This window comes from Numida meleagris, chromosome 1 (assembly GCF_002078875.1).
Source record: "Numida meleagris isolate 19003 breed g44 Domestic line chromosome 1, NumMel1.0, whole genome shotgun sequence".
NCBI lineage: Eukaryota > Metazoa > Chordata > Aves > Galliformes > Numididae > Numida > Numida meleagris.
Genome location: NC_034409.1, coordinates 191,992,059 through 192,011,634, shown reverse-complemented (window position 1 = coordinate 192,011,634; position 19,576 = coordinate 191,992,059). Strand labels below are relative to the sequence as shown.

General features: G+C 45.7%; 1 long non-coding RNA gene across 1 annotated transcript; it reads left to right on the top strand.

Annotated features, from left to right (window-relative positions):
- Window positions 920-19,046, top strand: LOC110391601. Its single transcript, XR_002434133.1, has 3 exons — window positions 920-3,033; window positions 3,114-16,575; window positions 17,412-19,046. It is a non-coding gene; the product is annotated as an uncharacterized LOC110391601 (long non-coding RNA).

Here is a 19,576-nt window from a genome sequence, read left to right as displayed (position 1 = left end):
TTCAGCAGATAGTGTATTTGCAGAATGAAGGAAAGAGTCAAAGAGTTAAAAACACTGAGAAATAGGAGAGAGGGAGCCAAAAACCGTGGGTGAAGAGATGTGAAAACCCATAGGTTGGAGAATTTAACCTTGCAGACACCCATGACACAAATCTTTCCCTCTGCAAGGCAGGCATGACTTGGACACCATGGCTGGGACAGGACAAGGAAAGCTTGGAGCACGCCAAGGGGAAAAACAGAACAAGGCAGTTGGATTCACTCATCTACAAAGGCTTGGCTGGAAATGTAAGAATTTAAGTGAACTCTCCAGCAGGAGAAATACGCCAGGCCATCATAACAAGCAGCAGGAGATACAAGTGCGAATTCACTCCGTCTTTGTCCTGCCAGACTCCAGCAATGGAGATGAGGTCAAGCAGAGGGGTGATGGGTAGGAGGAAGGATGTGTACACAGGGTGAGACTGAAGTGTCACTTCTAAAGATGAAGCAGAAGATCAAGAGGAAACAGGATAAATAGGCAATGCCCTTAGGTGAGGAGGCACTTAGGACTTGCTCAATCCATTACAATTAGCAATGGGGACAAGTGGTCTTTGCAAAGATTGCAGTTCTTTGAGCAACTGGTAGCAAAGCACTCTGATTTCAAAGGATTTCTGTTTTCTGTTTGGAGGCTCCAATGTCTACCAGCTGCGATCCTTACAGTGGTTGAAATCAGTGTCTCCTTTGTAGATCTTGTAGGGTCTAGCAAAGACAAAAATCATAGAATCATAGGATCATAAAGGTTGGAAAAGACCTCTGGTATCATCAAGTCCAACCATTGACCTACCACCAACATTGCCCACTAAACAAGTCCCTCAGTGCCACTTCTCCATGGCTCTTGCACACCCCCAGGGATGGGGATTCCACCACCTCCCTGGGCAGCCTGTTCCAGTGCCCAGCCATTCTTTTGGAGAAGAAGTTTTTCCTAATATCCAACCATATGCCTTCTTTTTCTCAGAGGGGACACGCGTTGTCTCTCTTTCTCTTCTTTACACTTTCTTTACGCAAAACATCTTGAAACTCGAGAACTTTGGAGATGGCTGATTTTCTGTCGGATTAACTGGAAATTGGTGAAGGCACTCCAAAACCTTGAGGAAAAGCAGGCAGCCCATCAGACAAAGGCACGCTCCCTCCCATGTACTCAGAAAACCATTGTACCAACCTCATCTTCTCATGATGCAGCAAATCACTCCCACCTCCATCAAACCCTGGCAGCAAAGAGAAACTGTGGCCATCAGGCCAGTAGCATATTTCTCTGCAGTGGAGTTTTTGTGGTCATGTTTTCCTTTGCAATATCCTATTTCTGCAGAAGAAAGAACAGGTGATGCTGATTGATTTTCTGTAGTTCCTTTTGTGCTTGCCTCGGGATGGTGGTGATTCCTGTTGAAAAGGAATCCATACAAACAATTGCCTGTTGTGAATGGTGTGGATAGGGGATGCTGTGGATGCCTGTGATCTCCATCGTGGCACAAGGGAAAACAGAGAACCTTGTGAAGAGGTTTAGGATCTCTACGGCATGTCCTCATGTACAGCTGGCTATGTCTTGATGGAGAGGTGGGTTCATGTGCATATAATTTGGCTGGCTTAGATAGCAGGGAGGGTCAGGGTTCTTGGCTGGTGATCTATCTCATGGATGGAAAAAGCCACAGGGACTTCTTGTCCCCACAGCTCTCTCCTTCTCCTGTGTGGAGCAGCCTCATTCCAAGGGGAACAGGGGGCTCACGAAGCACCACAACTCAGTGTTACCTGTACCACTTTGACCCAGTTGTGTTGTGGACCACTCTGTGAGATCCCTTTTGGAGCGTGAAGATACGGGTTGTGCTTTGTCCCCCACAGGTCCTCTCCATCCAGGGCTCAGGAAAAGATGAGCAAGCCGTGGGCTCTCCCTCCTGGGCCTCCTGTATGTCTGTGGGTGAGTCTGATGTTGAGAGCAGGGTTTTTCTCAGTTGGCAGGAGAGGCTTTGGGAAACCCAGTCCATCCCCCAGTTTCAGCAAGAGCTGAGTAAAACAATGGAAATGGAGTCAGCAGATGCACGAACAAGGTTCTGAGAAGTGATGGCTTATCTGTAGAGAGGACGGGAAAGCCATGTCCTGCATTCCACATGCTCTGTCCCCTCTTGCCCTTCATCCTTGATACATATTTGATACCATAAACCTTCCAATACATCCTCTTATTGTGCATCCACAGTTTGCTTAGGTACTGTGGACCTCAGAATTACCTGTGGCTCCCATGCTCCACCATAATAAGGCAATGAATAGCAGGTACATCAAAGGAGCATTGTAGGACTGTGTCTTGCCATAGCAGAGAGCTGTGAGCTTCTGATTATGGCCTGAGAAAGGACTGCAAATGGCATCTCTCTGTGGGGTGGGAATTAGTCCCATCTCCCTTTTGGATCTGGAGTCTTTGCACATAGACTCTTGAAATGTGAAGAATCTGCATGCTCCCCACAGGGCTGCCTTCATGTCAGTGCCTAATTATTTTCTTGGCAGAGACCTTGTCCATATGGCACGGAAAATATGGATTGCAAGGGGAAGCAGAGAGCTGGGATTGTTCTGCTGCTCTATAAGTGAATGGAGTAACAGATTGTTAGCAAGGGTTGTCTTGTGCTGGTCTTCCCATTTCCTCTGGGTTAGGATTAGCCAGGGAAGACCCTCTGATAGCAGTGGGTGCTTTGAGAAGGTACATGACCCTCACAGTGCAGATGGAGGCAGGGAAACTTAGGACTGGAGATTGAAACTTGGAAAGGTGCATCACAGAATTCAGTCCCTTGCTTTCACAGAGAGCTTTTCAGCTGGGTCCCAGTGCACAGAACATTTACTCTTTATTGTCCTGAATCACCAAACATCGACCATAATGTGCAAGGATAAAGGAGACTGCGACACTGCCTTAGTTTCTCAAGGTTCCCACATCAGCAGAATGTGCCTTGTGCCTCTGGAGAAAACGTGCTCTTGGAGAAGCCTGCTGCACAAATGCTCTGGCTTTGGAGGGCTCCCATAGGAGGTAATTTTAAAGCTCAAAGACACCAGAGGAATGCCTGAGCCATGGGGAGAGGGACCACAGCTTTTTATGCCTCTTTACAGCACCAGCAGCCTGATCCTGCTTGGGGTGCCTGCTGGAACACAACCACCGTGACCCTGGGATAAAAGCAAGGAGTTTGGTGTCTCAGTCCAGCTGGAAATAGGAAGATTCTCCATAATGCCATGGCTGGTCCCAGGTAGGTTGGGAAGCTACCTAGGGGTGTCAGTGTAGCCTGGGGTAGAAGGAGAGGGTTCCTCTCTCCATAGACCAGTGGGGGAAGTGTAACTGCTCGATCCTTCTGCAGCTGGGGACTGTCCTTGACCCAGTGTAGGAGACAGAGGGTCTGGCTGGACTGGATTTCAGCATGATGGGACCTTTTGGTTGCTCCCCAAGCTGTCTTCTCTGGAGCTTTATGGAGGAGTCCACCGTGCTGGACGTGATCCGTTGAGCTGCCAAATCCAAAACCTGGTTCCAGAGAACAGAAATAAACTCCAGGGGTGGGAATCTTCCCCAGGAGGAGGAAGGAGACAACCAGATGGGCTTTTGGAGCTCTCTTCCTTCCTTTATTTTTATAAACATAAAAAGAAGTTGCACAAGGCCAAGGGTTTATAGGCAGTCTTGGAAGAGCTGATATCCCTTGTTTGGGGGGAGTTTTGGTATTGCAGTTGTTACTCAGTGGGAGACATTCCCATAAAGCTCCCCTGGACTTGGACATGGATATCATTAAAGCAGGTGTCCATTTTTAAGAGATTCTGGAGCTCTGATGTTTCTTTTATGTCCAAACTGAGCGTAAAATTGTCAGTCAGGCTCTTATGGGTTGTCCAGCTCCAATGGGCAGTGCTTTCCTGGGGGATAAATGCAGGGAAAGCTGAAATTCCACACTATTTAGTAAAAAGGGATGGAAGGAAACTCCTTCTGACTCCAAAATAAATCTCCAGCTCTACACAAACAATCACAATCCTCCCTCAACTCTTTGCATCCTCTGGGCAAAGCTTCTTCAGGCAAAGAGGCCATCAACTGTTCAACTGTTTTTTTAATGCTTGATTTAGAGTAAACAGTAATGGGTCATTGCATCCCCAGGAGAGGACTATCTGTTCTTTGTGCACCTCCCTCCTTCCTTACATGATCCCTGAAGGAGCCACGTTGAAGCATAGACCAGATCCAAGTGTTGCGGGAGAAGAAGACCCGTTTTTCGGGGCAGGGACCCAGCAGGGCAATTTGTTGTTCAGTCCGTATTTCACTTTGCATGGACTGCCACATGACAGCCCCATCATAATATTTGTGAGGAATCACTTCCTGAGCATCTTGTGTTACACTAACATCAACGCTTTAGAGTTGCAAAGGGAGAGCAGGGGTTACGTGATGCTAGCTGTAGGTCGGAAAACAGAACAATCTGAATTCCTCATTTTTTCATTAAAAAAACGCAATGATTTACAGTTAAAAGACTGTTTTATTATTGTGGGGGATTGGGAGAGGAGGACTAGCATGCTTTGAGGCAAAAAGACTGGTGTTCATAGCTCTTTGCTCACTTGGATCTTGATATGGCTCTTAGACAAAGGCAATGGGTGGACCTTGTCCTGCGAACTGGGAAGAGTTTTGCTCAGGTGGTCTCTGTTGAAGCCAGGAGTGCTCCACCACTCACACAGTGGTACATTCACAGCTGTTTAGATTCTCTCTAACTCTAGTCTCATCTCTTCTGTGAAAGGTAGGAGCTGTCTGCCCAAATGCAGGTGTCTTCAGTATCATGATTGACACCTGAGTTCATCATCTAGCTGCCTGTTAAAGTCAGTGGAGAGGATCATAGAATCATAGAGTCATTAACATTGGAAAAGACCTCTACGATTCCCAAGTCCAACCCTAACCAACCCCCACGATGCCTGCTGATCATGTCCCTCAGTGCCACATCTGCATGGTTCTTGAACACCTCCAGGGGCAGTGACCCCCTTATTTCTCTGGGCAACCTGTGCCAGTGCCTGACCGCTCTTTCCAAGAAGAAATTTTCCCTAGTATCCAACCTGGAAATATTTCTACGTTACTGAAGTGAGGTCTAACAAGAAGGTGAGAGGAAAACACCCCAAGCTTGCTGTATGGATATATTTTTCCCTTCTATAAAATGTGGAAGGTCATTCTTCCACAGTCTGGGCTGTGATAAACTAGTGGAGCCAAAGGGCACATCCCTTTGGGTTGCCTTCAAGATTTTGGTTATCTAATCAATTTCTAAATATATCATGCATTGAGCAGACTGTGCTTCCAGTGTACAATTTCTTCACTTTCTCCTATTATCTTCCATTTTTCTCTCTACATTGTAGCTTGACTTAGCCCCACTAGAGGAACAAAGGAACTCACTTTGGGAGGGCCCTTTGAGTATGGGCATACTAGAGACTAATCTCTCAATTTCCATTTTTTCCATCATTCCCATGGGGCAGAGGACAGTAGGTGGCAGGACTCTTGGCTTTTCCTCTGCTCCCTGTCACAAGATCATGGAAATAACGTAACCTCAATTTTCTTATCTGCCGCATAGTAAAGATAGCGTGTCTTTACCCGGGGTTAGCGGCAGTTCTAACGAATGTTTGTGTGGTGTTTGGAGATATTTGGATGAAAGGCACTACAGAGTTATTAAGTAGTCGTGTTATTTATTGTGCTTTCCCAAGTGGATCTCCTTAGCAATGTAGTATGTAAGCAGTGCTACTATAGCACCCACATTGACACGCAACCTATTGCCCTTCCAGTATCTCTCAGGAACCAAGTATCTTCCATGTAACTTCACAGCACTGCAGGTAGAACACTCGTGGTTACCTTGCTTTATAAAACACATTCACCTGCTTTTTCACTGATTTTACCCCAGTATATCCTTTAAAATGGCATTCTGTTGAGCTGCACTTTTGGAATTGGAAAAGACTCATCTGTCTAATGCTCTTGAGTGCTGTGCTGTAACTTCTCAAGGGCAGCAGGCAGTAGAGAAGATACCTTTTTTTTTTACAGTTTTCTTTTTGGAATGTTTTTTTTTTTGTCTCATTTACGTTCATTCTTTCATTACTTTTATATTTCGTATAAGACAGAAACAGACAGTCAATGAGGAAAATCATTTAAATTGGCAACAAAGTCTAAATTCAGAGTAGTTATGTCCTAGATATGCTCCTGATGACGTCAACAAGAAATGCACACCCACAGCCTAGAGGAACGTGCCCTACATTTCTGGACAGATGTCCCCTCTAGGAGGGGTGGTCATTTTGAACGCACAAGGTGGTACTGATTACTCTGGCCTCCATGCTGGGCCTGGGGATCGCAGCAAAACAACCAGAAAACATGTCAGAATCTACTTTCTGGAAGAATTTGAAATTGGTTATTAGGAAAAACTTATTCTCCAAAAGAGTGGTGATGCATTGGCACAGGCTGCCCAGGGAGGTGGGGGAGTCCCCGTCCCTGGAGGTGCTCAAGAACCGTGGGGATGTGGCACTGAGAGACATGGAGGGACATGAGGATGGGGTTGGACTTGGGGATCTTGGGGATCTTTTCCAACCGTAATGATTCCAAGATAGTAAGAATTTCTAATAATTTTGACTCAGATATTTCTAGGCCAGAAATACCGGAGGGAATCACCTTTCTTGCAGTTTCAGCTGTTTAAGATCCATGCAGAAACTGGGAGAACAAAGATTGGCAACAGGAACAGTCTGTTATTTATAGATTTATGTCTCAAAGTTGATTGCTCGCCAAACTGATTTATTTTGGGGTATTCTGTTGTTTTCTGTTACACCTCCAGAATTCCCTGTTTCTTCTTGCACATCTCCTCTCCTGTGATTTTCTATGTAGGAGACTTGCCATGTAAAAAATCAGCTAATAGGATAATAATTGTTAAGAAGAAATTAGTTATTTAAACTGACATCACTCCTTCCTCTCGATCTTCATTTTAACACAGAAATAGGAACATAATTTCTTTGGAGACGTTCAGCTTTCTGTCAAAGAGAGTTTAAAAATCAACAGGTGGACAAAGTCTATGGGGGACAGATAGATGACAGGCTGAATGGCCACATAAATCTAATTTCCAGGGAAAAAAAAAATGTTATATAATACAATCGTAAAGTGAACTCATGAGTGGCTCACCCCTTGTATTTCCTGTACTGAAAGGAGGAGAAGTGAATTGTGGAAAACCTTACACCAGGTCTGAATTCGGAGGTTTGAGGCTGTCTTTAAAATGAATGTAATTTAAGAAAAGAAAGAAAAAGAATGAAGAAAGAGTAAAAAAGAGAAAAGTAGTGATTAGGCATATCATTCAATGCAATTCCTTTAGTGCCAAGTGTATCAAATCCATCCATCATGTGCTCATCACTGGAAGAAATTTGAATGAGTTGTCCAAGTGGTGAGGGAAGGGAGGATATTAATCATCAGGATTTTAGTAAATATTCTAACACAAAGGAATAGTGGCCCCAGTGCAGAGCAGAAGTGATCCTGGCAGAAGATACCAGCAGTGTTTAGCTTACACAGTGTGATTTTCACACGGGGTCAATGTTTTTGCGAGTCTGGGGCTGGGGCATGGCATGGAAACCAACAGTACTGATGTTTTAGTGCCCAATAAAATGGGAAAAGACCTAATTTGGGGTTTGCCCTCTGTCCTGTAAGACCAGGGTGAGTTACCATAGGCCACTTCCTTCTGAGGAGGAAGATATCAGGCTAGGGGGTCAGTGTGGGGAGATGGGCCAGGTAATACTGCAGAGAAGAGAGAGTTGAGACCTTTGGGTTAGGGTTAGAAGAGCACTGGGTGATGTGACTTAGTGATATGGCGATGATGGCTCAGTGGTTGGACAAGATGATCTTAGTGGCCTTTCCAACCTTAATGATTCTATGCAGAGGAGACGTGGGGTGAACCCAGGAGACCTTAAAGGACATGGAATTTCAGCCCAATCGTGACCCCTTGCAGGTGTTTCAAACTTCTGAGGACCAAATGTTTCAGAAGAAGAGGCAGATCCCTGCAAGGATTTGGTGTCTCCAGCCAAATGTCCTATCTCCTGGGACCACTGGCTTCATCTGCACCCATGGAAAATGTGTTGGGTGCAGAGAGCTTTATTTAGGTGCTCAGCAAGACAATGTTTGGGCAGATAGGATTACCTCCTTGCTCCTGGTATGTGAAGTTCATCCCTTGTGTGGCACATTTATCACCCCCTCTTCCCTCTCAGAGGAGGAGGAAGGGAACAGTAGGAGGGAAAAGAAAGTGGAAGGCAGGAGAAGGGGATCCAGACAAGGGAGGAGGTTGTGTGGGGCACATCTTCCCAGCCTGAGTGATTTATTTTTCTTCTGGGAAGCACTGAAACTTCCAAGTCGAAATTAATGGGAGAAAAACACTTTCCAGGTGCTCAAAAGTGCTTAAGTACAATAAATCAAAGGGGTAGACTGAAAGAGGAAGCTCATAGCTGAGGCAGAAGAGCAGACTCCTGGAGCTGTCTCCTTTGACATGCTGGATGCTCGGCCAAGGCAGGCGCTGTCCCAGCTCGTGCAGTGCAATGGGAGCACTTCTTGGGCTGCACAGGGGGCTCTCTTGGGTTGCTCCATCTTGACGGTGGAAGGCTCTGATGTGGAATGCTTGTTCACTGAAGCTCAGTGAATGAGACATGACACATCTGGAGAAGGCCAGAGGGGTCATGGGAAGGATGGAGGGGAAAAGTCAGCAAAGGAAGAGTGATGGATCCACCAGTTCTCTCCTCGTTTTCACGCTGTGTCCCCAGCTCTCTGCTGGCCAAATTGCATTTACTCAGCTCTTCTGGATGAGGGCAGAGCCCACCTCAGTGGGGATGGTCCCTGAACGGAGATCTGACTTCAGAATTGTCCTCCTGATGGTGAGGTGGATGAGGAGCTGCTTTAAGCTGAGGCTTTCCACCCTTGTGCAGCCCCGTCCTGCCTCACTGATGGACCCATATCAGGACACCTGTGGCTTCATCCCACCTGGAAAGGACTTTTAAAGGTCATCAAGCCTAACTCTTGTGCAGTGAACACCACTTTCTCAGTGGCTATCATCCCAACGATAGTGGCTTTTCATCAATGATTTTATTTCCTTTTATTAAGAAACTCGGTTTCTCAACAACAACTGGGATTTCCATTTGAATCTGCGATATCAGTATGGAAAACAGGTTGCCTGAAAACCTGGAAAATGGAAGCAGCTAGGCTGTGCTTTGGGTGGAGATCTGTCCCCATCCTTTTCATACATCCCCGCCATTTATTTTTCCTTCTATTGTGGTTACACCTAGCAACCTTTGGGGCAGTTCTGGCCTGCACTGTGCTAGGTGCTGTGCAAATATACAGGAGAAACCCAGCTTCGAGTCTGTTCTCTCTCCCAGGCTGTGTTGGGCTAGCCCTCGGTGCATGGATTATCAATTAGTCGACTTGCTGACAGCTCCAGTGCACAATGAGTCAGTTCCCTACTTAAGATGAGCCATCAGTCAATTAAACTAATAGTGAAAATCTCTGGGCATAAGAAAGGAAACATTTATGAGCTAATGTTAAGCATGCGAGGGCTAAGGGAAATAAAAGCCCTCTACAATTATGACAGGGGAAAATGAGAACGTAGGCTCATTAATAAACAAAGAGCAGGATGTAATTAATAAATGCCTCTAAACCTGCCAGAATATGGAATTCCTTTCTAAATATGTCATTAGCAAGAAAAATAAAGAGGAAAAATTAAGCTGATAAGGATGGGCTTGGAAACTTTGAACATATACAAATCACAGGATCTGCCTGACATTTCTCCTGCTTGTTGAAGGGATTTAGCGAAGGAGTTAAGAAATCACTGCAGAATGGTGGAAATATGGCCATGGGATGTGAAAGCAAAAGGTTGTAGCCTGTTTTTATATATATGTGGCAGATGTTGTCCTCTGTGCTGGTTGTGGTGCGAACACAGCACAGGGAGGTGGTCCTGGCCAGAGCCACATCACTGTTTCTGGTCCCTGACATGACATTAGGGGGAAATTTACAATGTGCAAGAAAAAAAAAGAAGAAAAAATAACTTCTTATAACCTTAAAAAAAAATAAAACAACAACATAAAGCATCCATATTGGGCAGATTTATGGTAGGGAATAATGACGCATAGAAAGGAAGCACGTGAAATGTCTTGCAGTTTAAAACTACTTCTAAGTATCAGTAGGTCGGCCGCTTCACAACTTTTTCATGTCTTGGGCCTCATGTTTGCACCCACTTATGGTGCCCCTTTGCTGCAGGGGCCCCAGAAGCTCTCACTTTAATCTTGAGATTCAACCTGGGGGGATCCGACTGGCCCCAGATGTCAAAGCACTTGAGTAGTGCCGTCACTTGAACTTGAGTTGCTCACGTGCTGTGATGAATTCGGGCTCTGGCCAAGAAAGAGGAATGGTTTTGAGAAACGTGGAAAGGGCAGCAGATGCAAAACCTGGCATCGGAGGATGCCTGATGCTGACTGAGGGATGACAGGCTTGGAAACCAAGAGGAGGAGACTTAGGGCAGATGCTGCACAGATGGGAGAATCCAAGAAGAGCTGCCTGGGGAGGAAAGGATGTGATCAAAGCAATACTCTCGCTGGATGGATATCAGTGGGACGAGGTGGTGTTTATCAAGAGCAGAGAAAAAGAGCTTGCTGTGCAAGGGTTGGGTTGTGCAGATGGGTGGGAGAGGGCAGGCTGCAGGAGTGGTATGTGTGAGGCAACCTGCCTGAACTAGGCAGACCTAGGGGTTGATCTGACTCTCTCCTACCTAGCTTACTTAAATCAAGCAGTCGTTTTTCCCCTGTGAAAGGCATTCCCTTGTTTGATCTTAAGTTATCAGTCAGCACCTTGAAGATCTGCAGTAAAATTGCACGATCCATGAAGTTCACGTCTGGATTGCAACTCTATGCATTTGCTGATGGTTATTGCTCTGCTTTAGTCCTTCATGATTTTTTTCTTGTTTTCTTTTTTCCTGGGAGTGGAGTCAGCCCTGCAACTGTCTTGTCCAGCTTTTTCCCTGTACACAACACAAGTGACAATGTTTTGGCAACCGATCTGGGATATTTTTTGTCTGCTTTCTTCTCTCTCCTTTCTGGACTTCAATACGTGTTTTGAATTTCTGATGCAAAATGCAGAAAGTAAATAAAGAGACAACTTAGATGAGCAATAGACAGACCTAACAGAAGATGGAGAAGAGAAACAGTAACAAATAAACCTAAATAAAGTGTCAAACTCTTAATAAATTATGTCTGACCACCAGACGACTACGGCACAACAGCCAAATTAACTGCCATACCCTGATGCTGATAGTCTAGATAAAATATTAAAACAAATCTGGACCAAAGAGAGCCTCTCAGCAATGGTACAGCAGTTTGCTTTCTAGCTGAGGTAAAAATAACATGTAATCATTTAATACAATTTCTTCAAATAAACTTTATTTGGAGATAATGACTTCCAGATGGGTGAAGGTTTATAAACATCTCTGCCACAAGATAAATTCCCACTGGGTAACGGGTGGGGTAAGAGAGTGATTCAGTCACTGGGTCTGACGGGGAGGTTAGATGTGAGCTCTAGCCCCAAAGCCAAGCAGCAAGAAAGGACTTCTGTCCATCCTGTTGTTCCTTCTTGCTGCCCCAAACCACGTGGCTGTACCCAAACCGCCTGTTGGGATTCATAGAACCACAGAATGGTTTGAGTTGGAAGGGACCCTTAAACGTCCCACTCCTTGACATGAACAAGGACACCCACAGCTCGATTGGGTGCTCAGAGCCCTGTCCTGACCTCAGAGCCTGACCTTGAATGGAGCATCCACCACCTCTCTGGGCAACCTGTGCCAGTGCCTCGCCACCCTTATCGTAAAAAACTTTCTCCTTATATCCAGTCTGAATTTTCCCTCTTTCAGTTTGAAACCATTTCCCCTTGTCCTATCACAACCAACCCAGACAGTCCCTGCCTTGTGCTACAATCTCCTGAGCTGTGCCATGAAGCAGTCCAAAATGGTCCAGTCCAAAATGGTGCCAAAAGCATCCTACAAACAAAACCCTTTGGAGTGGGGAGCTCTGATGCTGGGGAACAATTCCAGTACAGATACATTCTATGATTGACTTTACAGAAGAACCCACAACCCTTTCTGTATCAACCAATACCCTTCTTGAAGCTATTTGGGAAGCACAACCAAGCCTTCAGGGCTAGATTATCATGTCCAGCTTTGCAAATGTGTAAGCTCACATAAAGCATCATCGCGGGTGTTCATACTCAAAGCAAGAACCTGCTCAAGATGTCTGTGCAGTTTCTCAACGAATAGCCCAGCACCTTTTTGGATGAAATACTAGCCTGGATCTCCTTGGAGCCAACACTGCTAGTCAGGCTGTCAGTGTCACACATGTATTTAATTGCTTGGCTGGGTCGAGGCCCTGCAGAATCAGGGCGAGGAATGCGAAGGAAACAATGGCACTTCGCGCTTAATGTGGGGGATTTTGTGTGTTATTAATTATTTTTCGTTTTGCTGGTTTTGAGACAGAGGGCTGAAACAAATCCAGGCAGAAATCAGCCACAGTTATTAGTGCCTCAAGTCTTTGTCTTGTAGGCTTCAAACTGGTTAAAACAACAGGGAAAAAAAGCTAGACACTTTTCAGATGAAGGCCCCCAAGGTACGTGGGATTTTAGATAAATGACCTGGTTTGGGTCCAGCAATAATTATCTCCCTTTAAGTCCTTAGATTTTTTTCCCCCCTTGTTTACAGGAGATTGTTGGCTTGTTTCTTTTTGTCTCAGCTTTATCCATACCTCCCGCCACGACAATGCCTCCGCGGATCTGCTGAGAACGTAATGAACCCACAGCTGAAATCTGAACGTTTCAAGAGACTGTAGGATTTTGTCAAGGATCTGATGGGAAGCTGGCATGTTTCTAACTCATCTTGATTGTTTTTTCACCTGATGGGTTGGCAGGGGAGTCATCACCTCCCAGGATTCCATACCTGGGGCAAATTTACCACTGCAGAGTGAAGGCCGGAGGAACCCCAGTCCCTAAGCCTCTCTTGCCCACAGAAGTCCTTTGCTCTGTTCCTTATCAAAGGAACACAATTATTCAATAGTTTGGGAACACAAGTCTTATGAGGAGAAGCTGAAGGAACTGGGATGGTTCAGTCTGGAGAAGAGGAGGCTCAGGGGAGACTTTATGGCTCTCTCCAACTACTGAAGGGAGGTTGTGGCGAGGTGGGGGTCAGCCTCTTCTCTCAGGTAACAGCGACAGGATGGGAAGCATTGGCTTCAAGTTGGGATGTTCAGGTTGAGTATTAGGGAACATTTCATCTCAAAAAGAGTGGTAATGCATTGGGATAGGTTCCCCTTGGAGGTGGTTCCAGAACCGTGGAGACATGGCACTGCTGGACTTGGTTAGTGGGCATGGTAGGAGTGGGTTGGGGTTGGACTGGTGATCTTAGAGGTGATCTTTCAAGTGTGTGGGAAATCATCAAAATGGGAGATAGGCTTTGGGAGGGCATTTTAGGTCTGTGAATTGATGTAAAATGTAGATTTTGAGATGGAGGATTACTGGTTGATTATGTATCTGTGTGTGCAGAGATGGTAATACCAAATCTATCTGATTTGTCCTGGTTCTGAGCCACAGATGCTGACACGGCTCAGACATGACATGGACCTTGCAGGAAAGGAAGTTAGAAGAATGGTTGTTTAGAGTCAGTGACATTTGGCTGCTTCATGGCCAAAAAGCGTCCGTCCAAAGGCAGCTGCAGGCTTTTGGAAATCTAAAGGGAGACTGATTAATCTTTTCTGAGATTGAATCCCCTTCTGCCCTGTTGCAGCTCCAAAGGCTGCAGGTTTGGAGCACCTAGAATCACAGAATCAGAAACGTTGGAAAAGACTGCTAGGATCACCTAGTCCAACCATCAGCTCATCACCACCTTTCCCACCTAACAAATATCAGCCATTTTCTCTTCCTTCTTAACTGAAGAGATAATAGAGGTTGGGCTAATTCATCTGGGGTGAGGTGGGAGACGTGTTCCAGCAGAATGTCACCAATATTCATTCTGACCCTGTATTGAAATTCAGTACCATACACAGATTTTCTCAGAAATGTTAATTCCTGACCGTAAGGACAGCCGTGGATGAGGCTCATTACTGGTTAGACACCAATGTGTTTCTCATCAGTTCATATTCCTCTCGCATTTAACAACCGTCTAAAGCTAAACCTTGTGTGTTTTTGTCTCAAATCTTCTGTGAGTGAATCAGCCTCTTCTTTGCCAAGCTGGATGCCAGGATGTGGGCAGGTGAGAGAAGCCACAAGCCTATCGCACTGCCCTTACACAATACATCCCAGCAACCCTATGGAAGTCTTGCTCAACCAGCTCTGCATGCCAAAATCACACCAAGCATCCTCCTTCACCCTCTGCTAACACGGCAGATGCTTTTGGATGCCTTCCCAGTCAATTCTCAGAAGGCTGGAAATCTCTGTTTCCCATATTGTCCCTACCCAACCCTCCCCCCCCCAAAAAAAAAATAAACATATATCATCTGTGTTGGAGCAGAACACTGGAAGTGTGTATGTCCTGTTATAGATTCATGTTTACATTATTACTGGGAGCAGATTAGGTGGTTTAACCTTCTTACAGTTCTTTACAGTTTTCATGCAACCCTTATGGTCTTGCAGGATAGAATCATCACTGGGACTCCTGCTGAGAAGGAGAGGCATCTTAGAGGGACTTCAAACCTCCCCTACTCTGTTGGGATTTTGCAAGCCAAAGGTTATTTAACTTCTACCCCAACATGACAGGACAAGGAGAAATGTTTTCAAATTGCAAGAGGGAAGATTTAGACTGGACATAAGGAAGAAGTTCTTTTTGATAAGAGTGGTAAGGAACTGGCAGAGATTGCCCAGAGGGGTGGTGGATGCCCCGTCCCTGGAGACACTCAAGGTCAGGCTGGACGGGCTCTGAGCACCTGGTGGAGCTGTGGATGTCCCTGTTCATTGAAGGGGAGTTAGACCAGATGACCTTTCAACGTCCCTTCCAACTCAAACCATTCTATGATTCTATAGATTCTTCTCTCCATCTAATTTCTCTTAGGTATACAATCCCATCCTATGCTGGCATGGCAAGAGTGAGCATTGAGATTGATTGCACTGCGCTGTTGCAAAGGCATTGGATGAATTCTCTTCCATGTGTCTTACGTCGCTCGCTGTCCACGTGATGACAGCAAAGACATTGCTTAGTAAATATACAGCCAGTAGAAGAATTGAATGAACCACAGAATCACAGAATCATTAAGGTTGGAAAAGACCACCAAGGTCACCCGGTCCAACCCCAACCCATCCCCACCATGCCCACTGACCATGTCCCTTGGTGCCACATCTCCACGGTTCTGGAACACCTCCAGCGACAGTGACTCCACCACTTCCCTGGGCAGCCTGTGCCAGTGCCTGACCACTCTTTCTGAGAAGAAATTTCAAGAACACCCTCAATGAGTCTGGGCCAACGCTTCAGTGATGCTGGAGTATTCAGATGCATGAGTATTTAGATGAATGTTCCAATTGAAGGGGAGAGTCCTGTGGAGTTTTCTGCTTGCTAGTTTGGTTTTTCACCAGTGATGCTGGTGAAACCACTAAGCCTTGATGATGATCTTGGAAAAGGACTCGACTGATTCGGTTTGTGCAATAACCTTTCAACTGAGGAACTGGTGCATCTCCCGCCTGCCAAGTCAAGCTTGTTACAGAGCAGAGCCTGTTGTGATGTTGCAGGGATGGAGGAAAGGGGGGTTAAACTCTCTGTCTGTGACCCTAGAGAGCTGGGGACAGGGGAATTATGCACTTTGCCTCTTTTGTTTTCACTGGAGAGGGTGGGATTTGATTTCAGCCTTGACACTCACTGTGCTACGAAAAGGTCAGAAAGTCACCAGCTTCACCACACTTCAGTGGGGACCAGGAGAAAAAAAAATTACATCTTCTGAGACATAGATCAGCAATGTGAGATCCACTGCGGGTGACAGAGCTGGCGGGAGGTGTATGTGGCAGAGGCGGCATGCCCAGGTCACGCTCCCAGCCTGGCTGCTACGGCTGTCAACGAATCTTTGGGGAGCTCCAGCTCATGTTACCCTCGGTAGGAGGAGAGAATGACCTATAACTGGAGGCTGACAAGGGCCCATAAACTGTTTCTCCTGACAGCTTCCTGGATCCAGTCCCTTGTCCTTTGGAACAAGGCATTTTGAGGGGCAGCTCCTTCTTTAACCAAGTGCCCAGTGACTTTTTCCCATTGTCTGGAAGAGGAAAGCACAAAAAATGCTGAGTCTGCAGTGTTAGGACCTGCTGGATTTTATCCCATCAGTGCTTTCCATCAGAAAATTCAACCATGCCCAAAACATCCCCTCAAACTCAACTTCATTTGTTTTTGTTCTTCCTTCCTTCCTAACCCTTCCTTCCTTCCTAACCCTTCCTTCCTTCCTAACCCTTCCTTCCTTCCTAACCCTTCCTTCCTTCCTTCGTTCCTTCGTTCGTTCGTTCGTTCCTTCCTTCCTTCCTTCCTTCCTTCCCACAGCAGGCAATCACCACAGGCTTTGGGAGGACAAGGAGAAGGTAATTCTGCTTTACCAGCTTCTAATGGGACCCTCATTTTCAGTTTAGTGCAGCTGGTTTCCTGCTAATCCAGGAATCTCCCTTTAGAGGAGCAACGTATGTGGGTGGAGTTGACCCATATATGGTTTCTTCCCACGGGGATGCTAAACCATATGGGTGCTTCCAAGCCTTCGCATGAGATGAGCATAGATTTTGGGGTACAGCTCCACTTATCAGCTGTCCTTGTTGAGGCTGTGTGGTGTCACAAGTCTAGACTGCTTTTAGGTAAGCCGCTGACTGATAGTATTTGCTGAGCTTTTGGGTATGTGAGAGACCAAGGTGGGTGCATACTACCCTTCATGTCCTTCTTACAGAGGGAATAATAGTCTCTTGCTGTGCCCAGCCACCACCATTAGCCTCCAAAGGCCTATGGGCATCATAAGAATTGTGCATAAGGGTTTTGTCCATGGTCCTTGGACCATGAATTTGGTCTAACACTACACATTTGGTAGGTCTGACCCTACCAAGGGAACTTGATTTGGGGTGCACCAGCACGACCATGCTTGTTAAGCTGCATGAATACGGTGGTAAAGGAGTACAGTGCACTTTGTTCCATGCTTTGGGGTGGGCTCTGTTAGGATCACAAGATGTAGTTCCCACTTGTGTCCCAGCTTTGATGCTAGCTTTCTGTGTGACCCTGGACTACCCTACTCAGCCTCGTTGTCCATCAGACTGGGATGATAATGGCTGGCTACCTGACAAGTGTATGAGTTTGCCCATTGTCCCAGCAGAGTGTTATGGGACACTTGGGGTCATTAAAGATCTGATGGGGTTGTTGCTGTGTTTTGTCTTTGCAGGAGTACACAGGGCATTACCCCAGGCATCCTGGCAAACCTTCCTTCTTCCTTACCATTGTCATGATGAAAGGGGACATGTCAGCCCTTGAAAATGCATGCTAAGCAAGAGAGAGGAGAGTTCTGGGAAAGCACTTCTTTTCTGCAAAATTAGTTTTGCTGAGTTTACAAGGTGTCGAAGGCTATTAATGCTGAATGCTTTGGTACCATGAGACTGTAAACAAAGCTTCAATGTGCCTTTCTACAGACCCATTTATCAGCCTCCATCTTTTTCCCTCTGGCTTTTTTCCACTTTTTTTTTTTTTTTTTTCCCCTCTCTCATTCTTTAGCTTTGTGTCCTGGATTTATTCCCATTCTCGAGGTTGTCTTATTAATTTTCCTCTTTCTCAAGGAAAAAAACAGGCTTGTGGGCTGGAGACTTTACAACATTCTCTCATAGTCCTGGATTTAAACCGCCTAGCCGGGGGTCTATAATGTACTGACATGGAAAGACTAGACTTATTATTAAACTAATAATCTTGGAATTTTTATGAACTACAGAGCTCTGCGATCATTTCTAACCACAGGGCACGGGTTGCTGAGGTATTAGCAACCATTGGTGAAAAGCTACTGTGGCTGGACATGCCAACTTTGTCAACACCTGGGAGCAGGGCTGCAGAGATGAATGAGCTGAGGAGGGAGGTGGGAAGAGATGGGATGCTCCTAACAGCCCCAAGTGGCTTTTGCCCACTTTTCTCCCAAAGATGTATATCTGGTGCATTAATCAGGCTATAGCCCCCAAACTATAACTTGAGGTATGAGAAGATAACTTGAATAAAATGGGATTACCGGGATCTGGGAGTGCAAGTGTATTCTTGCCTTATTCTCCACTTTTGCCAGTGCTAGATACCAAGTTAGATGGATTGCTAGCCCAGCCCAGAACAGCTGTTCTTGTTTTGTGTCAGACTGAGCTGGTTAGGACAGCTGAGACTGAGCTGAAGATAGGATGGTTTCTACACGACTCATTTTATCATCTTTTCATAGAATTATGGAATCGTAGAGTCCTTAAGGTTGGAAAGACCATGAAGATCCCCAAGTCCAACCATCAGTCCATCCCCCCATGCCCACTAACCACGTCCCTCAGTGCCACATCCACGCTTTTCTTGAAAACCTCCAGGGACGGTGAATCTACCGCTTTTCTCATGAAGAAGACTAAAAGTTAGATTTTTCAGATGATTTAGGGTTCTTGTCTTGAAAGTCTTAGAGGTATTGATCTTTTCAGAATTTTAGTTGTGTTGCTTTCAGTTAAGAATCCATCTGACTTGGTATCTAGCAGTACCTGCAGTACGTTCCAGCCAATGCAACACATGAAGATGCCTTGCTGCTTATGAATAACTTGCCAAGCTCTTTACATTTGGTGCAAAGTGTATTCAGTCAGCATTTAGAAACACTGCCCTGCTCACTTTGCCGGCCAGTAAAGTTAAATCTCTTGGCTTGATGCTGTTCGTTACACTCCCAGAACATAATTTCAAATGGCCTGTGAAATATTTCACTTCAGGTTGGATATTTGGAAAAATCTCTTCTCTGAAAGAGTAGTCAGGCATTGGAACAGGCTGCCCAGGGAGGTGGTGGAGTCACCGTCCCTGGAGGTGCTCAGGAAAAGGGTAGATGTGGTACTTGGGGACGTGGTTAGTGGTATGGTGGTGATAGACTGATGGTTGGACTGGATGATCTTGGTGGTCTTTCCAACCTGAATGATTCTATGATTGATTCTTCTTGCTCATATTTGGTGCTAGGCAGCCCCGTGTTTTGTTTGGGAGGTGATGGGAGCTTCCTGGTTGTCTGTGCATGGTTTTGCAAAGCTTTTTAAAGTGAAAATTACTAGTGGAAAGAAAGATGAGCAGTTATTTGAGTTACAGTTTAAGGCAGACAGTTCCTTTTCTGATATGTGATTTATATCCCTGTGTGAGCTGCCATCACATTATTAGATGTTTTTTTCCATTTCGAGGCATTTGTGAGACCTCCACTCCTGGCATTTTCTCCCTGCTTGTCAATCTGCTTATCTTCCATTTTGTTTAATTAGAAACACTGGTTTTGATGGTGCCTCTTCTTGGGGATTGAACGCACCAGGACATCGTCTCTGTGTGCCTCAGGTGGTAGAAATACACTGGCTGCACTGAAGTCACCTG